Source organism: Spermophilus citellus (assembly GCF_964194105.1).
Source record: "Spermophilus citellus genome assembly, chromosome: 19".
In the NCBI taxonomy this organism is placed as follows: Eukaryota; Metazoa; Chordata; class Mammalia; order Rodentia; family Sciuridae; genus Spermophilus; species Spermophilus citellus.
This window is the reverse complement of record NC_138201.1, coordinates 14322847-14335562: the sequence shown is the minus strand read 5'-3', so window position 1 is coordinate 14335562 and position 12716 is coordinate 14322847. Positions and strand designations below refer to the sequence as shown.

At 45.7% G+C, this 12716-nt stretch overlaps 1 long non-coding RNA gene across 1 annotated transcript in view; it reads left to right on the top strand.

Moving 5' to 3' along the window:
* Positions 1 to 1500: 1500 nt before the first annotated feature.
* LOC308638652 overlaps positions 1501 to 12716 on the top strand; it is a 67069-nt gene continuing 55853 nt past the window's right edge. The window contains exons 1-2 of the long non-coding RNA XR_014019898.1: positions 1501 to 1707; positions 2059 to 2167. This is a non-coding gene — a long non-coding RNA (uncharacterized lncRNA). The remainder of the gene's footprint in view (positions 1708 to 2058; positions 2168 to 12716) is intronic.

The window sequence follows — 12716 nt, the reverse complement described above, 5'->3', positions numbered from 1 at the left end:
TGTTCACCTACTCCTCCAATCAGGATTGACTAAGAGCTGCAAATAAAAAGGTGAATTAGGCTCCAGGCTTGCTTCAAGCAGCTGCCAATCAAGGGAGACAGACAGATTTGCAAAGTGATTGTACTTCAGTGGGGCAAGTGCTACCCCTCACAACTATTTCATAATAAGCTTGGCTTTGAAGTTTGCTGGAGGCAGTAGCTCATCCTGGAGGCATCGGGGAAGGCCTCCTGTGGGAGGTGACTTTAGAGTTCAGTGTTGAAGGCAAGTTGAAGGTCACCACCCAGAATGCTTCGGGTAGTAGGACTGTAGATACCAGAAGTGAAGTGAAGTGGATGGTGAGGGTGTAGGGTGGCTTTAGAGGTGGAGGTGAGGCAGAAGACATGAATGGACTCTACCTGGGTGTGAAGTATCCCAAACATCATGCTAAAGGGTATGGATTTTGCCAGATATGATGGCGCACACCTGTGATCCCATTGACTTGGGAGGCTGAGGTAGGAGGATCTCAAGTTCAAAGCCAGTCTCTGCAAGTTAGCAATACCCTGTCTCAAAATAGAAAATAATAAGTGCTGGGGATATAGCTCAATGGTAGTGCACTCCTGGGTTCAGTCCCTAGCAACATGCATACACATACATGCCTGTGCACACACACACAAACTTGCACTCACATACAAATACACATGAGTATGGATTATATTTAGAGGTGTTGGAAAGTCTCTGAAGGCTTCAAGGTGGCAGAGGTCATTATCAGGCTTATATGTGAGGAAGCTCATTGATGGCCAGATGGAAGGTGAATGGGAGCTGGGTAAAGATTGAGGCAGGAGGGCTCATCAAAAAGTTGGAGGCTGTTGGGCTTGGTCAATAGTTGTGTTTGATTACTACTGCAAAGATAATAGTGGCTTGAACAAAACAGGGACCTTTCTTTTTATCCGTCTCATTTATTATGCATAGGTCGTTCAAAACTATTTTGGTGGCTCTAGGATGTCATCAGGCATCCATACCCCCATCTTTCCATAGCTTCCTCACAGGCACAAGAGGGCTGCCATCCCTTCCTCTTAAATTTGGGCAAAGGTTTGGACTCTGATTAAATCTGATGCTCTGTGACAATCCCATTTCCAGAGACAATGTTGTGGAGACAGCTTTAAACCAGGAACAGTTAAGACTTCCTGACTTGTCGCTAACTTGGATCAAACTGTGCCCTCTCTGTACCTCGGTGTTCTCACTGGTCAAGCGTGGATGGTAAAACCTGCACCTCAGACACACTGGGAAAACCTAGTGGAGCACCAGCAGGCTTATGTTACCTTAGAGAAAATGTGAAGGACATACCAAGAAATGAAACCTCCAAATCAACTCTGGGGTGAAGACTCTAACAAGGGAACAAGAAGAAGGAGACAGACATGATTTTCTGGAAATTGTTTTGTTGCTGAGGTTTTATGGAGTGCTCTGCATTCTTCCTTTAAAGGCATGTTGTGTTGTTATTGTTGCTTCATTTTGCCATTCAAGATGGGATGGATGTGCAGGAAGACATCCATTTGTGGTGTGTGAAAAGCAGAAGTAACAGGAAGGGGAAAGATGATGTGAACCAGTTGCCCAGAGTCACAGCAATGCAGCCTGAAGACTTGGTGAGCTATCCACCCAGAGTTTCCGTTAGCCACCAAGATTATCACACATGCAAAAGATGGTGGAATGAGATAGACATCACTACCCTAGGTATGTATATGACTGCACATATAGTGCGATGATTCTACATCGTGTACAACCAGAGAAATGAAAAGCTGTGCTGTAATTGTGTACAATGAATCAAAATGTATTCTTCTGTCATATATACCTAATTAAAAGAATAAATTAATTTTAAAAAGATTATCATACAGGCAGATGCTTCCAAGGCTGGTAAGGGTGGGAAAATATATCGAAAAAACAAACTTTTTGTTTTTCCCTAAGAGTTTAAGGTCCAGGAGAAGGACTTGTATTTACTTCACAAATTGGATTATGGGGTCTGCAGTTAGCAGAAAAATCTCAACAGGTCAGACCTGGAAAAGACCCAGCTTTTCCATTTTACAGATGAAGAAATTGAGGGCTCCAAAAGTCTTGATTGGTAGAAGAGAGAGCTTGGGATTTGGACACCGATAAACATGCCCCGTGCCAGTGAGCAGGCCATGCTCCTCCAAATGTAAGTTGAACTCCTATATATAATGAATATATGAATATCATCTCCTACTAGCAGAGATTTGGAAAAATGTTTGGAATGATTTTCAAAAACCGACAGCACAAGGCTGGGGTTGTAGCTCAGTGGTAGGAGTGCTTGCCCCATGTTTGTGAGGCACTAGGTTCTATACTCAACGCCACATAAAAATAAATAAATAATAAATTAAATAAAGGTATTGTGTTCATCTACAAATCTAACAACAACAAAAAAGTAGCAGTATACTCTTGAGATATACCAACAGAATAGGTGACTATGATACTCAACTCTATTCTGGTCAGACTATAATTGGAACTCATTTGGGTTCCATAATTTGAGAGATGCCTTGGCTAGCAAGATTCTATCTAAGATGATTCAGGATTTATAAATGTGTTTTATGAGAGAACAGTTTTGGGTTGGAGAAGAGGTGAAAGAAAGGAAGGGATAGAAGAGCTGTTTTCAAGTTTCTGAAGGCCAAAAGAGATTTGTTCCGGGTGGTCCTGAGGGTTGGCGAATACATGGTGTGCTCTGACTTGAGTCAACCCAGTGCCAGGCTCCCAATAGGCCCCCTTGATAGTGACAGCAGGTAGGATTATATTAAAGATACCAGAAAGAACCAACGCTCAGTTTTCCAGAGATGTAACAGGCTCTTCAGAGAGCAGAGTCTTCCTGGAATCAGATGCATTACTGCAGGGAGTGGAAGGGAGCCAAAGATTGAAAAAGCAGAGGGCTCAGCCAACTGGAGGGCCAGTCAAGATTTTAGGACTAGGGCAGAGCCCAGGATGAAGCAAAAATACAGGACCCTGTTAAAGAATTGCAAGATGGCAAAACCAAATGAGGGGCATCTCCTAAGCGTACAGCTCCATGAGTTGCACGTCCATGAAGCTAGTCCTGGCTTTAGGCTCTGCAGCCACATGATTTCTGTTGTGACCCCACTGCTCTGTCCTTACTGAACAGTAGCAGCCACTGACAGTATATAAATGTAGTGGCATGGTTGTATTTCAGTGAGACTTGCAAAAATAAGTGGCAGCCAGATCACAAAATTAACCTTTGGGGCCCAGAGATTGTAGTTTGCAGACCTGTGTAGCATCCTAAGATGGGTCACCTAGGCCACCTCAGGCTACAATATTGCCCCAAAGCCAAGTCTAGCCAATCTTGGTTTCCTGATTGAGTCACTGCAGGTTTTCAGGGGGAAGGATCTCTCATCCTTGGGTCCTATGTCTCCTTGGGATCCCTTCAGTCCTTCCCCAGCCTTTCCATCAGACAATGACCCCCAATTTTCAATACCCCTCCTAGGACAGTGACCATAATAGGGCTGCCCAGGTGAGAGAAAAGGGATGCAAACTTTTCTGGTCTCATGAACCAACAGGGAAGACACCCAGTTCAGAAACTGCCCAGCTGGAGTTGGCTCAGGAAGGGGCTATGTGCATCATGGGTGACAACTCTATCTATGTTTTCTCTCAGACCTGGGACTGGCCTTGGTCTCAGAGTAGCTGGTGGGAGGCTGGTGTTCAGGGCATCCTTATTAATTCACAGTGAAATGACACTAGCCAGGAGGCTTGCCAGCTGGGATTTCTGCAGCTCTCTCTGAGCACAGGGCGACTGGTCCAGAGCCTGATGATGCTCCACAGAGGGACCCACTGAGGGTGAGCCTCTGTTCTCATGGGATACCTCATGTTGCTGCCACCAGGGGTGCTGATGAAAGAAAGAAGCCATTTCTCCTCCTTGTTTCTGTCTCTTTGGTCTCTAGAAGGATCTCAGTTGCAGCTCCACAAAGCATCAGCTCTGATTTCATTCAGCCTGGGCTGCAGATGCAAATTGCACCCAGAGCCCCAGTGATCCAGACAGAGCATGCCCCTCTCCTCGTAGCATTCCTTGTTTCCAGACAACTTGAGCTCCACTCTTCTGTGTTGAGAGAAGCTTTCCTGGGGTCATCTTTTCATTCAACATACATTGATTTTTGCACTGGTGTTTTCCCTAGGAAAACAAAATGTACAGTGTGTCATTTCAACACACACTGGATGTGTGGCCTGGAGCAGATGCTGCAGATAAAATGTGAAGACTTGGGCCTTAACTTGGCAGATTGCCCAGTTCTACAGACAATAAAATCACAACAATGATAAACAGAGGGTCTGGCATGCTGCCTGCCCAGAAAGGCAGGCATGAAAGATGTGGAAGTCCTTAGTCTCAATACCTGTGAGTGTGACCTTATTTGAAAATAGGATTTTTGTAGAGATGATCAACTTAAGAAGTCAGCAGGGGTGAATCCTAATTCAAAATGACTTACAAAAAGAGGAAATCTGGGCACAGAGACAGACATGCATAACGGAATGCTGTGTGAAGATTGGAACTGTCACAAACTGAGGGGCCACTAGAGGTGAGGAGAAAGGCCTGGAACCCATCCTTTCCTGGAACCTTGGAGCTTGGCCCTGCTCACACCTTGATCTTGGAGTTCCAGTCTCCAGAACCGTGAGCCAATAAATGTTTGTTGTTTAAACCCCCTGGTCTGTACATGCTGGAAAGACCCAGACTTCTGACTGTATTGGTTTCCTATGGCTTCTGTAATCAGTAACCACAAACTTATGCAAAAGTAACATTCTCTTACAGTTCTAGAGGTCATGAGCCCTAAAATCAAGGTATCAGCAAGCCAGTATTGCTTTGGGAGGCTCTAGGGAAGAATCCATTTCCTTGGGTCCTCGTTTCTAGAAGCCATCTGTTTTCTGTGGGAGCTGCTTCTTCCATCTTTTAAGTGCATCCCTTTGATCTTGGTTTCAAATCAGGGGCTGTTGACCCAGGCCCTCACATCCCATCTGTCCTCCCTGTTCCCCCTCCAACCTCATGCTTCCGGTTCTCAGTGGTTCCCATTCTTTGTGCCTGTTGGCTCATGGGCATCTAGGTTTCATTCCAGTCCACAGCAGCTGGTTCTAGGGGGATTCCTGGGTTCCTCTCCAGGCCTTTGCAGACAGTCAGGACATTGCTGGCTCCAGCTGGTCAATCAAAGGCCATCTGGCCTCTAGACTCTGTCCCTGCCTCTCTTTCTACTTCAGTGTTATGTATGCAAATGAAAAGCTGCTTTGGGCTTCATGTGAGGAGGAACTTTCCAATGGTCAGAGCTCTCTGGGAATAGAGTGCGGTAGGATACGAGGGTAGCTCACTGGAAGAAGACAGAATCCTACAGAACTTTATGAGCTTAGGGTTCCAAGTTGAGTTGACTTGGGAGTCTTCCAGCCACAAGTTGTATGAGTGAGGCGAGCTGCGTGAAGATGGTGCTACACAGCTCAGCCTCAGAGAGGAGGGACTGAACAGGCACAGACCTTGTGGGACGGGGCCACAGTCAGACCAGCTGTGGCAGGATTTCTGGATCAGAACCTGAACATCATAATTTTTAACCCCCTCCCCCCATGACTACCATTTTTAGGATAAGCTCTCTGGGAATATGGAGGAGGACCCATACTGTCAGGGCTGTAGGCCGCCCCTGTTGCTTGGGTTCAGGGACAGAAACTGAGGGAGAGAAAGAGTTGGTGGGGCAGTTTGGAGGTGGAGTGCTGCCTGCCATATGGGGGTGAGACCCCTCTTGTGATCCCTCACTTTTTCCGTAAGTTTCCACACATGATGACATGCTTATTATCATTGGATTTGGGGGAAAAGTACTGAGTTTAGCACTTAATGATGAGGATATATTCTGAGAAATGCATTGTTCGATGATTTTTGTCCTTGTGGGAACATCAGAGAATGCATGAACTTGAATGGTCCAAGCCTATGCACCCAGGCTATTGATCAAAAGAAACTGTCCCATATGCTCTCTGTCATCAGTAGAAGTGTCATCTGGTACCTGACTGTACTTACACAAGGAAAAAGTCCTGACATACTGGAAATGAGGGAGACTGAGCTTTTGGGAGTTACAGAGTAAGTGGCAGGTGTTAGGATTAGAGGTGAGGGTCAGCTGCCAAGGATCCAAAATGAAATGTCCGGACCACCATGGGCTTGGTAGGTGCTAGCTTAAGACTTCACCCTGCCTCCAAGGAGACAAGGGTAACAGGATGCATAGGAAATGACTTTTAGAAGTTTAACAAAATGTTAAAAAAACAAATGGGACCTTGATCACCTTGATACATCCAACAACACAGTTAAACAGGCTGCAAAGAAGACTGATTCATTAGACTGTATTTATTTGGTGAACTTGTCACATTTCTAGGTAAATAAAAATCATTCTTTTTGAAAGAGAACTCCAGTGGCTTGCTGCAGGTCTTTATTTTATTCAGATATGTGCAGATATCACTGTAACATTTCATTTTGGCACGTTGTAGAACTGGCACAGGCTTGTACAGAGAAGCTGAATTTTTTTGCAGACAGATATTAATCTCCACTGTTAATGCATGTGTGCTAGGGTCTAAAGCATTCATTTTATTAGGAGAAATGGGCTGTTGTTTTGGCAGACCTTAATTTTATCCCCGTTTAGTTGGCTGGGCAGAGCAACTTGGTTGGTTGGTTTCCTGGAGCCCAAGAGGTTGGGGAGGGAGGTGACAGGGATGTGGAAGAGGGGCAGGTGTTAGGCATCCGGCCCAAGAGATGTGTTGAGGACAAAGTGGTTTTCAGGATAGGTCAGGGAGACCATGCCTATGGAAGAAAGCAAGCTTGCAAGCTGAGCAAGAAATATGGAACAGGAGCAGGGGAAGAGGCTGGGAGAGGGGAACAGGATTTCCTAAGCGATATCAGGGATGGAGCTGGATGCATTGATTTGACCAGGTTGGAACAGAATGATCTTTGCTTTCATAGAGTCAGGCTAACTGGGGAATAATTGAACCTACGAAATCTTCAAGGTTTTCTAGCCATGTGTGCAGAAGAATTAACTGTACTGGCCCTTTCTGAGACCGAAAGAAAATTCTGGAAGAAACTGACTCATGGGAAACAAGTGAGAATTAGATATGAGTTGTTGCTTTGGATTGCAGTTTTTGGACAACAGAGGCTGGCCCTTCAGAAAACACTCACAGAGGCTTGTGGAGTGAATAAATGTATCCGTCACATGGATTCCTATCTGGGAAGGTAATTAGGACAGAAATAGCTGGAAAATCCTGTGAATGAAAAATATTGGGGAGGGGGCAGGAATTGTGCCTTATTATATACGTTCCTGTTAACTATTCAGGGTGGGGACACTGGCATCTCTGGGCTTGTTTCCCATGGAAAAGAAGGTAAAGATTGTCCTGTGGGTCCAACTTCAGTCAAGTTGAACATCTGCTCTGGGAGGAGGGTGGTGGCTGGCAGCAGGCGTTTGCTAGCCCTGGGCCCTCCCGAAGCTGCTCGGGTGGCTGTTCCCACGATCACTCAATGACTCACCTCAGAGCTGAGTCGAGAAATGGGAGCAGCTTCCAGCTGGATTCTGAGTGCTTTTGAATTGCTGTTTAAGGCAGTATATTTATAATAAACACAGAAAACCCAGAGGGGTGTGTGTGTGTGTGTGTGTGTGTTTATAAGATGAGCTGTAAATCGGGTTGTATAAATTCAGATTCATTGTAGCTCTGCTCTGTCCCCAGCGTGACTTCAGGTGAGTTACTTCATCTCACCATGTCTTTGTGTCTTTCTCTTCAAAATGGGGATGAATTTGTTTCCTAATTCACAGGATTCAGTGAGTGAACTTACAAATTTATTTAAAGCAGTTACAATGCCTGACCCATGGCCAGAACTGGATATATTATTTATTTGTTGTTGTTAATCAATGGTACTCATTGTTTTAAAAGCTAGAGAGGTAACACTTGTTAGTTAATGTTTGTTGAATGAGAGGGCCCTGAGAATCAGACAGCAGGCATTGTTTGAGGCACATGGGGATCTCTACCATAAGAAGGTGGGTGCTACTGAGGTTCAGAGAAGTGCAGTAACATGCCTGATGGCACACAGCAGTAAGTGACGGTACTGAGATGGGACCCAGTGATACCAAAGCTTTCCCTTGGGCCACAGGGACCTGTGGCTTATAAGTGAAGATGACCTTTTTGGTGGAGGTGGAGACCCACCTGTGCAGAGATGGTATACATGGATTCTGGTGCTGCTTTTACAAGAAGGTTGCAGGGTCTCCCTTCAGAGTGTGAGATAGGAGATCATAGGTTTAATCATGTGTGCATGGATCTAGGCTTTGACCCTGATAAGTCAGTCCTTTTGGGGAGTGAAATGGGGTTTAAGGTTATAGTCAGGAAGGAAGGTGCTTGGGAGAGGTCCTGGTGAGCACAGCTGGACCAATAGGGTCGGCTGCATGGGAGGCTGGAAGCTGTGTCTCAGCAGCCTGTGCACCAAACCCCAGGGTATAAAAGCTCTGAAGCTCCAGTGGATGAGACTAGTTCCAGAAAAAAGGATAGAGCTGTGGGAGCCACAAAGATGACTGGCAGGTATCTGGAGTAGAATTGTGTGTGTGTGTGTGTGTTTTTTTTTTTTTTTTTGCAGTGTCAGGAATCAAGCCAAGGTCTCTCACATGCTAGGCAAGTACTCTACCATTGAGCTACAGCCCCAGCCCGCTAGAGTCAAATTTTAAGCAATTATAAAAACCAAAAAAAACAAGCCATGCAGAGTCTAGTGTCAGCTGAAGGTGATGCGTTTTTGAACCCAAGTTGAGTTTTTTTTTTTTTCCTTTTTGAAACAGGCTTTTGTTTCATCAATTTAATGCAGAAAGGGCTTAATGAACAAATACTTTCTGCTCAGGAGGGAAACTGTCTTAAGAAGATGGATGCTTCTGTGACTCGTGTAGAAATGCTCTTTGAATTTAATTCTTGGGACTGAAAGAACAGAGACTGAGATGTTTTTGTCCCAATTTGTGGTGCATTTGGGCTGAATTCTGGGAAAGGGAGACATAAGTAGAATCTTGATTCCCCTCTAGAGAATCCTGGGAATCTGGAATAGAGGTCAGGATGAGGCTAGGGAAGGGCTAGGGAGGGGGTAGAACTGGTATCCATCAAAACCAAGCCATGCCAGATAAACATGGTAGCTATTAAGGGCTGCACTTCTCAGATCCAGAAACAAAGGCCCTGAGAGTGACAGTGACCTGCCTAAAGTCAATCTGAGGGAAAGGAGAAGACCCTGTGTCATTGAATTCAAGCTCTTTTCTTCCCAGGCCTACAGAGTCAGGATTGCAAACTCTGATAAATATGTGGATCCAAGGAGGGTAGAGGGGTGACATCTATGCTGATGGAGCATTAAAGGTGATAATCTTGAATAAGGTACAGTGGGCCTTCAACCAGGCAGGGAACTGGAAGCAGGGACCCAGGGGCTGTGGATCTGCACCTTCCCCCTCCCTCCCCAAAGATGAGTGAAGACAGGAAAGAATGTGGTTCTCCTCTCAGAGAAGCTTGGCTTCTGTCTCAGTTCATTTTCTGTGCTGTAACAGAAGACCACAGACTGAGAAAATTATAAAAAAAAAAAATAGAAGTTCATTTTGCTCACAGTTCTGGAGACTGGGAAGTCCAAGATCAAGAGGCTGTGTCTAGGGGGTGGGGGTGGGGCTTCTTGCTGCATCATAGAGAGTTGGTCTCAAACTCCAACTGCTTTAAAGAAAACGTTCAATAATAACAGTTGGGAAGTGGATTATACTGGCTCATGGAATTGAAGAGTCCCAGGATGCTTCTAACTTCAGGCAAGCTTGAATCCAGGAGTTCAGATAATGTCATTAATTGTCTCTCAGATTCTTTCTCCATCTCTCCATGTGGCAGGAAGAACATTATGTGCTTACCAATCTCATCTGAAGGAGGACATCCCCTGGCCTGCCCCTGTCTCCCAGCAAGGCACAAAGCTCTCAAGCAAAACCCTGACAGGCATGGCCCACATCTTGGGTCTACTGGCTTTTATGGCATGGAGAAGAAGGAGCCGAATTTAGTCTCCTTATAATCCATACAATGGGTTCCCCACAGGAAATAGGGGTTTAGTTATTACAAGAAGAGAGAAAGGGGAAAGCCCTATAGGTTCATCCCAGCCTAGAGGTATCCTGGGAATCTGAGCAGCTGGCTGGAGCCTCTGGGTGATACACAAATTCAGAGTCCAGCAGTTTTAATTCCCAGGGGTCCACCTGTTTGGAAGAAGAACCCAAGCCAGGATGGTGGGGTGGGGAGGCAGGGCCAGGCCTAGTACTTATGGAACAGGATAGTGGGGAAGGGGGCTTGAGATTTGTGTCAGGCTGTAATAAATGTAAAGGAGGATCATTGCCCACCCTAGGAAGGCCCACTGCAGACCTGGCAAGCCATGCGGTTTGATGAATTAACGTAGCGGGTACTTCCCAACCACTTGTCAGAAATGATTCTCACTGAAATCATTCCAACTGGCTCTGAGAAGCAAAGATTAACACCCAGTTTCACAACGTGGCTCCTGGAGAAGCATCTGCAATTTTTAAAGCCGCTCGGCTGAAACCAGCCATGGAAGCTCATTTGAACCAGGTCCATTGGCTATAGAGGGCGTCGCATTTGATCCTCACAGAGCTACATGGGATGTAACCACAACCTGCCCCATTTCATGGATGAGGAAACTGAGATTCTGTGAGTTGAAGGGTCTTATCCAAGGTCATAGGGCTAACAGGTGGTAGAGTGAACTCTTTTTTGGGGGGTGGGTACTGGGGATTGAACTCATGGGCACTCAACCACATAGCCACATTCCCAGCCTTATTATTATTTTTTTTTAATATTTATTTTTTAGTTGTAGGTGGATGCCTTTGTTTTATTTTTATGTGGTGCTGAGGATCAAATCCAGTGCCTCACGCATGCTAGGCGAGGGCTCTATCACTGAGCCACAGCCACAGCCACAGCCACAGCCCTATTTTGTATTTTAATATTTAGAGACAGGGTCTCACTGAGTTGCGCAGCGCCTCGCTTTTACAGAGGCTGGCTTTGAACTTATGATCCTCTTCCTCCCAAGCTGCTTGGATTACAGGTATGCGCCACTGCGCCTAGCCTGGAGCTGGACTCTTGGTCTTTGCAAACTGCCTTCTGAAATTTCATGCCTGCTTATTGCTTGCGTCCCTGCCCCCACCTCCAGTCAACCAGACAGCCCTCCTTTGTGCCACATTACACAGTGAACTTTATTTTAAGAGTGTGCTTGAAGACAGAGTCTTAACTTCAAATAATTTAAAAACCAAGGCAATAAAGAACACTGTTCCTGGGTGGTGAGACTTGGAGATGCACAAGGCTCCGGTGGTTGAGTCCAGTAGGCATAGTGAGTTGATATATTTGACTAGAGCATACACTGTGGGTGTGCTGCCATTTTGGAGCACACAGATGGCCTGACTCCTTCCTTTTTCCCTGAAGGAGGCTTTCCTTAGTCCCTAGAGCCTGCTTTGGAGAACTGTCACCCTATGGGAGCAGCCAACAACCACTGGCTGGTGGGAGATGATATATAAATAATTGAGGTCCCTCACTCTTAGGGATGTGCTTGCCACTGCCACCTAGAGGCCTCCACCAGGAATACGCTCTGGTCACCCACTGTGGCAACATCTTTTGGGCACCTTCTTTTTCCTGTACTAATCCCCTACCCTTTGCTAGTCTGCCCTGCATCTCCCACATAAGCTACTTGTTCAAGAATACTTGTGTTATGGTTTGGAATGTGTAGTGTTCCCCAAAAACTCATGTGAGAAATGATTAGGTTGTAAAAATCTTAACCCAATCAGTGATTTAATCCCATGATAGGGATTAACTGAGTGGTAACTAAAGTGGTGGGGTGTGGCTGGAGGAGGTGGGCATTGGGGCGTGGCTTTGGGGTATATGTTTGTACCTAGCTAGTGGACTCTCTCTGCTTTCTGACCACCATGTGAGACTTGTTCCGTCTTACCTCCAGCCCTGAGGAATGGAGCTGGCCTTCTGTGGACTGAGACCTCTGAAGCCATGAGCCCTCAAATAAACTTTTCCTCCTCTACAGTTGTTCTGGTTGGGTCCTTTTGGTCACAGCAGTGAAAAAGCTGACTAAGACAACTTGTCTCAGAATCTCTTTCTAGAGAACCCTAACCAGGACCCCATTCTATCTCAAGATCTTTCCACCGATTTGCTTTTAAATGCTCTATTGGCACTTTTGTCCCTTTTCTGTGACAGCAGACATATTGAAACCTCTCCTCACTGTGACTGGAGGACCTTAATTATTTATTCCTGGGCAACTTTGCCACCAGGACATCCCATTTTCCTCAGGCAGCCCAACATTAACTCTGCATTTAGAACTCAACTAGAGGACTTCTAGCTATGTCTGGAGGCACTTTTGATTGTCACAGGAATTCTATTAGCATCTGGTTGATAGAGATGGGAATATTGTTGAGAGCCCCCCATTAGCCTCAAATTCAGCAGGGCTGAAGGTGAGAAAACCTGATTTAAACAATCATCTTGGCATGATTCATTGGCAGGAGGGAGTCCCAAGCCCCAGGACAGACCTCCGAGAGCCGAAATACCTCTGGAGACTCACTTGACAACACATTGCAAAGCAGCTGGAAGTGGAAGAAACCCCTTTCTTTTATATGTATATGCATTTCTTTTATTTATTTTTATGTGGTGTTGAGGATCAAACCCAGTGCCTCACACGTGCTAGGCAAGTG